The 7,629-nt window shown below is 45.7% G+C and overlaps 1 pseudogene; it reads left to right on the top strand.

Annotated features, from left to right (window-relative positions):
* Positions 1-260: 260 nt before the first annotated feature.
* On the top strand, positions 261-5,884 carry LOC115328984 (annotated as a pseudogene).
* The last annotated feature ends 1,745 nt before the right edge of the window (positions 5,885-7,629 follow it).

The raw sequence follows: 7,629 nt of genomic DNA, 5'->3' as shown, positions 1-7,629 counted from the left end.
TTCCTGAAAGGTGTCAACTATTCCAGCTGTCTTGAGCTCACGCTTCGATCTTCAGACTTTTCAAGTGATATGAACTGGAAAAGATGTAGGTATAGACACCCGAGGCAGTGGCCTGCTTGATACTCGTTTATCACCCCTGGTTAACATCGCCGTAACCATGTCACCGTGCGCCTGATACAAACTGGAGGGTGTTTCGCTTTCTTGGGATCAGACAGGTAAAAGAGATGCGCACAGTCGAAGACTTCGAATGACTCGTGAGCATGAATTTCACCAAAGCCACTATAAAGGTGCTTGTTCAAAAGGTTGTGCTTTTGAAAACTCTGAGTACAAGAAGCGTCGAGCCATCTGCCGCAGCGCTGAAAGACGATATCGGAGATCGGGAAGAGCAAGGGACGATCGCGAAGCCCATCGTATCTACACTAAAAGGAGTCGGCTTTTCCAGAAACTTTCTAAACGAGGGTGATGGAAGATCTCTGGACCACTTTCAACTTTAAACCAGGTCACTAGAAAATGAAATTGAGTACGCTCTTTGAAGTCCCTAATACTAAGCGAAGAAGTTTCCGAGCGTTGTCGCCCTCACGGGGCAGTCTCCTAGTCATTCGCCGAGGCAGTTTATGCGGCGGTGCTAGAATAACGCTGGCTAGAACGCTATTTTAATGAAAGAGAATGAGTTATGTTGCTCGCTCATACAGCTGGGGGCATTCAGTGAAAACCGCATCTTCTAAAATACTGTGCACTACGCGAGGCTGTAATGAAAACCATTCACGAGGTGATTACCTTAAATAACTCACAAGGGCTGTGATTTGAATTTTCGCGAACTAGATGGTGCACCAAGGTCTATTTATATGTGCAAACCGCCTGACCGTGACTAAATAACATGTGAAGCACTTGCAAACCATGATCACGAAACAAACCTTTTTTTGATTTTCAATGACACCCTAAGAGAGAAACTATCATATTTCATGGATAGTGGACAAGGTCATTCCAAATATACTCAGGTGTGGGAAACCTCCAAGTGCGCTAAAATAATTTAGTGTTTTTAGCTATTTTGGAAACGTTATGACAGATTGGCACATGTACTAGTGGTTCAAATCGAACTGTATGTTACGATAGCAATTCATTGTTCTTTTAACACGCCAGAGCACCTCCGAGGATTTTTTCCTCGGAGATGCACAAGAAACATTCGTCCTCAAGCCCTTGTTACCACTGTCGAATATGAACATAAATATGGGAATTTAGTTATGTGATGTTCTTGTGTATTCTTCCCTCTTTCCATACACTGAACGCAAATTTCCTGCATGCGCGTGGCTCACAGTTCATTTGCACGCTGGTCAGAAACTTTCTTCCACCGGAATATAATTAGAGCCGCGGGTGAAGGAAGCAAGGTAGCGCGTTTAGTCTTCCCTTATTCAGCGTTGTCATGGTTGGATTACCGTAACGGCTTTCACCAGTGCTCCAGTCCTAGACACACGGGGGAGTGACCATTTATCCAGCATGATACCTATAGATGGCTTCCAGAAACTTAATTGTGGCACACAGTAAAAAACTACATACTAAAAATTGTCTTCTTTTGTTATAAAGAAGAATGTCTTAACAACAAATAAAAAGTTATTTCTCAGCTTTTTTTTTTTTATTTAAAGCTTTTACATTTTTACTATATAACTTTTATTACACCCGACAAAAAAAAACACAAAATTTTGCTAAATACGGAAGGTTACACGCAATACGAAGATCAAGAAGATAAAGACAGATTAATAAAGACCTCCTTGAGGCTCGTAGAGCGCAGTTACGTAAGACGTCAATTTCGCTTGTCATCTAATCGGAGGTGCATTAATCTACTGTTAGCCATTGTATCCGCGAAGAATTTCTGTGTTTTCAGGGTTTATTTATTTTCGAAGTTTGTAGAAGGGGGGGGGGGGGGGGGGGGGGAAAGGGGGGTATTGGGGTTTTCTATTTTTTTTTTTTTTTAACAGACTGTGTTTTTCGGTGAGAATTTTCTCTCTGGGGTATTAAATCGGTGTTTGTCGGTGCTTACGTTGAAGAAAATAGGACACTGGCGTGGTTTTCCCTAACCACAGCAAACATGCAGGCGTGTAGTCTGAATACTTACAAAGCGACCCGGTACCGATAAGAGAGTGATGCAAGTGAAGTGGTTCTAAAGGAAAAAGTAGTCCCAAGGACATTTCAATCTCCTTGGGACTTCCGGCTTTCTTTTTTTTTATGTGCTGTTTTGTTGCAGGGTTTTTCGGTTTTTACTAATTTCGAGAAAACGCTCTGGGGGGTTAATTATCGAGGTTTATCGATATTTACCAAAAAAACCGAAATCATAATTACTAGCTCATGAGTCTTGTTAGACTGTGGCAGAAAAGCAGCAATGTCTTCCCTACGTCACTGAATACGGGTAGAATAACATCTGCTTCACAAGACTCGGATACACCCTTAAAAGAGCCCTCTAATGATATTTGAGCTTCTGGGCTATTTATGTAATTACCTCATTAGTGGTTCAGACTCCTCGGGGAACAGGTAGTAGCCATGAAACATTAGCGCATCATATTTGATTCGATCAGGCAAAAATAACTTAACGTCCGGTGGTGACACCGTGTGTCGAAAAAACGTGACCAGTGACGTCGCCAAATTGTGGGAGACAGGCGGCGTTCTAAAAACGTGGAAAAAAGCTGAAACCATATCTGTGCTATAGTCAGGCTCACCTAGTACCCTGAAACCAACATTACACTTCTAGAATGGGGGGGGGGGGGGGGGGGGGGGGGTAATGGAAAAAGCGAAACCGATGTCAACGGGAGGCGCTGTGCCCAAGAAAAGCGGAGGCCGCTTCTGGCGCTGCCGTCGACCCCCGAGGAGAAATCTGCTGCGACGGTGTTTGCAGCTGTGGAGTATGGCTTCGCGGAGGCCGCATAGTTGGAAAGTTTTATCATTTTTTGTGTTTGCTTTTGTGCGGTGACGGGCACCAAGGCTCCCAGCGTGGTATATATTTTCACGGACGCTCGTGTTTCGTGCTATGGAAACGAAGGCGGACACGCACTGCTTTGCCCCGGGCTGTGAAAGTAGTTATCCCGGGCATCGTGGGGAAAACGCGCGACGCTTGTTGTTCGTAGCGCCGAAGGATGAAGATCGCCGAAAGGTTTGGGAGAAGGACTTGAAGCGTAAGGACAAACCTTTTTCTGAAAGGTCGACGGAGCGCGAAAGACATTTTGCAGGGAATTTTATTATTCGCGACTACGTGCACGTCATTGGCGGTAGTGAGGTGCGGATTCCTCGAGGGCGGCCTCTCCTAACTCCAGATGCGGTGCCAACTCTATTACCGGACCTGCCGGCCTGCCTTTCCAAGCCCGTGGCCAAACCAAGACCACCCAGAAAGCGCCGGGCAGCTTGTGTAACTGCATCGAAAAAGAAACCTCGGGTGGCTCAAGTTGCGCTTGCAGATCAGAGCCCTGGGCGTCTTGTGCGAGCGGCATTACAACTTGACGGTTCCAATGTCACACTTCAGGCCATGCCTGGGATCAGGCACGTAGCGGGGGGGGGGGGGGGGGGGGGGGGGGTGCGGCTTTGGGGTTTGGCTTTTTTCCCCCTCCAAAATCTTCCGTTTTACTGGGACCTCATTTGCCCCCCTCCGCCTCATACAGATATTTTGTCGAATCCCGGACAAAAGCTCACCGGACAAAAGCTCACCGGACAGAAGCTCACCGGACAAAAGCTCACCGGACAAAAGCTCACCCATTTTTTCACAGACCCGGACAAAAGCTCACCAGGAGAAAATTTCATTTTGGTCTTAACACGTGTGCGGACAACTAAGGTGCATGCCTACGACACTAAAATACAACGACAAATTAAATTAAAGAAAACCCACGGATTCGTAATGAAGAGACATTGTGCCTAATCTTTATGTGCGCGTTCAGCGTGACATAAGCGCAATGAAAAAGCGAGGTCAAGAAAGGGTGACTTCGTTTCTTCGGTCACTCTTCGGGTTCAAAAACTTCGGTTCACGAAGTTTCTTGGGCGTGGCACACGGGTGCTCCGACATACCTTGAGTCAAGCAAGCTTGAACTTATCAGCTCCATTCAGTTTCAGTGACCTAAATGTTGGTCCCAAATCGTTGCTTCTCTGCCTGTAATGGCTTATCTGTCGACACCTTTGCATGGGATGGATGCCAGTTCTCATAAAAATGGTGGAATGTCCATCGCGTCCGTACTTTATCCCAGCCCGTGTTTCACCTGGGGTAGCAAAAAATGAGGTGAGCTTTTGTCCGGGTCAGTGAAAAAACGGGTGAGCTTTTGTCCGGTGAGCTTTTGTCCGGTGAGCTTCTGTCCGGTGAGCTTTTGTCCGGTGAGCTTTTGTCCGGTTACCAATTTTGTCATGGGCGCCCCCCCGACACAAAATCCTGGCTACGTGCCTGCCTGGGATCACACGCTGCCACATCAACCCGAACAGTTTTGAGAAGATGCGTGTTAGCTGCTTTTCGGCTATTTGGAGACACAGTTTTGAACGGGCTTCGCTTTTACATGTCTGAACTTGAAGCCAGGAACGGGAGCCTAAAACCTGTGCTGACGTTTTTGGGGTAAGTTGATTTCTTCACAAATTTTGATGCTTGAATATTTCTGAGAATTGGCACGCACAAGACACATGCAACGTTTGTCGTGTCTTATGTCTGCCTTTTCTTAGTCTTCGGTTTCAGTGAGCGCTGTTCGAGTTTTATCGTGTTTTTTCGTTCCTTGAAGAATTCCATCCTATATTCCAAAAATAAGATGGAAAAAAGCATACAGCTAATCTGATTTAATTATTGCCGTCTACAAATTAAAAAGGAATTAATAACAATGTACTGTGCTTTTTTATTGCAGGATTATTTGGGACTTGATTCAAATCATGACGTCCCGGTTTCCTTGCAAACCCCCCTGGCCTGGATCTGATGAAGAGGGCCAGTTCCTGTCCTTTATGGCATACCTAACAGAATGGGAGCTCCGTGCGGGTGGACAGGGTGGCTTTCTGTCTATGTCTACTGCAGTTGGCCTAAGGGTCACTATTTCAAGTGTTCTGTCCTTGCTCGACTACCTGGCGCAGCAAGTAAGCTACGAGTATGTTATGATTTTTAAACTTAGTCACGGCCCTGTTGAAAATCTCTTTGGTATAACAATGCAGTACTCTGGGTGTAATACGCATCCAACTCCCTAGCAGTCTCTGGTCACTGTTCCCTGCTTAAGCTTTTTTGGACTTGCCAGGTCTGTATCAAATGGCAATTCTGAGCCAAGAGTTCTGACGGTACTCCTTGTACCAAGCGCAGGGCACACCAAGCCAGGCAAAGATGATTTAATACAAAAGTTTGTGAAGATGGGGATCTATCTAGCGCAGAGCACCACATTCAGCAGCTACATGATGTAGCTCCAGACCACGCTGCATGCATTTCAGCCAAAAGTGACAAGCGGCTGATATACTACTTTTACGGCTATGTTGCCAGGAAACTCGTCCTCATGGCAAACTGCATACAACAACTGTCATGCACTGCTGCTAACGAAGAAAGAGTCTGTTGAGTTGCTAAAGGCAGCTGAATTACACGAGGCTGCGGAATAAAGGTGGTTTGCTGTACCCCTCTGGATACGCGTTCAGATTCATTCAGGAGCTGAAAAATTTGTTTGCTAGCTGTTTTAGTATGCAAGAACTTCATCATGAGAGTGTAATGGACCAAATCGCTCTTGTTTAACAGCAACAGGATGACTCTATTGGATGTAATCGCCATTATTCACAATCATTGATGGCTCAGATAATATCTTTTTATGTTACTACTAGTTTACATTTTTTTGTCAAGTCCCTAAACCGTGCGAGAGGTAACAGGCGTGAGGCTGCAAAGTATTTGAAAATGAGCGGCTGTATATAGACTGTTTTGGAAGTTTACAGGTCAGTAGACAATAGTTCATGGCCGTGTGCATTCATAATGTTTTGTAAAAAGAATATGAATGTTATGCTCTGGAAAGCTTGATTCGTTTTGCACCGTGCTGTGTGAAATAAACTGTGTTTGCAAAGGTTTTGTTTAAAAAGATCCGCGCATATTGCACGCTCCAGAAATAGTGCCACAAAAAGTGCCGCAGCGATTACGCGTATTTGACCTACTTTTCCTGCGTTCAGCACGTTCCAAATTGAAGTGTAGCTTTTCAACAAATATATTTTTTTCACAGTGACACGTTCTTTATTAAAGGCGAGTGATACACGCATTTGTTATGGCATATAACTGAAAATCGGAGCAGAATAATAATAATTGTCTTTATTAGCAAAAAGACGAGATACTCTGGGTGCTTCGCAAGGCTAAACAGGTAGACGGGCCCGTATGCAGGAGTGTCTGCTAGCCAGCCAGCCAGAGCAAACACTACATCGCACCGAAGACATAAAATCACTACATTGCGCGAGTAAACATTAAACAATAATTCACAGACGCTGCAACACTCATAAAGCACAGATAGGCCACAGTAATGCACCGCTAAGGTCGAAACCAGCTACGCTTGGAGTGGGCTCGCCGCTGCCAGAGGTGCTCGGGAATGGAGCGCCAGCGCCACCTGGTAGATTCTACACGAAGTGCCTCACGCGGAGGCCGCCGCTTTTTCCACTACCCCCCTATTCTAGTTCACTGTAGTTATGACCCGTGTATTTAGGGCAGGGGTCTCCAAACCCTCGTCCCGTGGACCAGATCCGGCCTGCGGATGACCGCTGTCTTTCCAGTGACGCCCCGCCCGCGGCACGCTGCTACTAGCGCAAAAAATAAACGCCCGTAAAAAGATCGTACCGCGAAACGCGCCAAAAGCGCAAACGAAGGTATCAGAAAAAATGAGAAAAAGCTGTAGTGTTGTGCGAATATTCGAACTTTCAAATAATACGCTATTCGATATTCGCTTCGAGATGAACTCTGATATTCGTATTTTTCGAAGAGTTTACGCGCGCGGGTTAGCCCGGTTGAGCGCGCCTCATACTGAGCACTGCGGAGAAGCAACACCCAAGTAAGCGAGCTCCGTGGGTGTTGCTTTTCTGCAGTGCACTGGTGCTCGGTAAGAAGCGCGCTCAACGGGGCTAATCCGCCTCACACTTCGAAAGGTACAAGTATTGCAATCAGGGGAAGCAGAAAAAGTTTAGAAAAAAAAAAGAGTTGGAGGGGAATGTTTGCGTATTTTTGTCCTGTGAATTTGCATATCCCAATATGGCCCGAATGTTTCACTAGAGGCGAGAAAAGCAGAAAAATCTAACCCCTAGATGTGACGTCATACCCTGAGGTTTAAATGGCCTTGCGCGTGCCGTTTGTGGGGTGACGCGTGCAGCGCCTTTGACCTCTCGGAAGGCCTGCAGAAGGCGCGGGAATGTTGAGATTTCTGCATATTAAGTCACGATTCCCTCCTCTTCCAAACGCGTCGGGAAGAAGGGGCTTCAGCACTAGTTTGAACGCGCTGTTGTGGCTACTTGGCGCAATCATCTGAAATATAATTTTGATATTCGTGAGTATGAAGATTAAATAAAAACGATTTAAGTGTTTTTTTTTTTTTTTTTTTTGTGCTTTTTCAAATAAAGAATTGCTTTAGTTTTCCGTTAAGAGGAAACACCATTTTCAGAGCGGGATGGTGTACGCGCGCGCGTGCTGTG

Source organism: Ixodes scapularis, unplaced genomic scaffold (genome assembly GCF_016920785.2).
Source record: "Ixodes scapularis isolate PalLabHiFi unplaced genomic scaffold, ASM1692078v2 PGA_scaffold3__209_contigs__length_174095766, whole genome shotgun sequence".
NCBI classification, from domain to species: domain Eukaryota; kingdom Metazoa; phylum Arthropoda; class Arachnida; order Ixodida; family Ixodidae; genus Ixodes; species Ixodes scapularis.
Note: the sequence above shows the minus strand (reverse complement) of the source record. Positions and strands in the feature narration are given on the sequence as shown.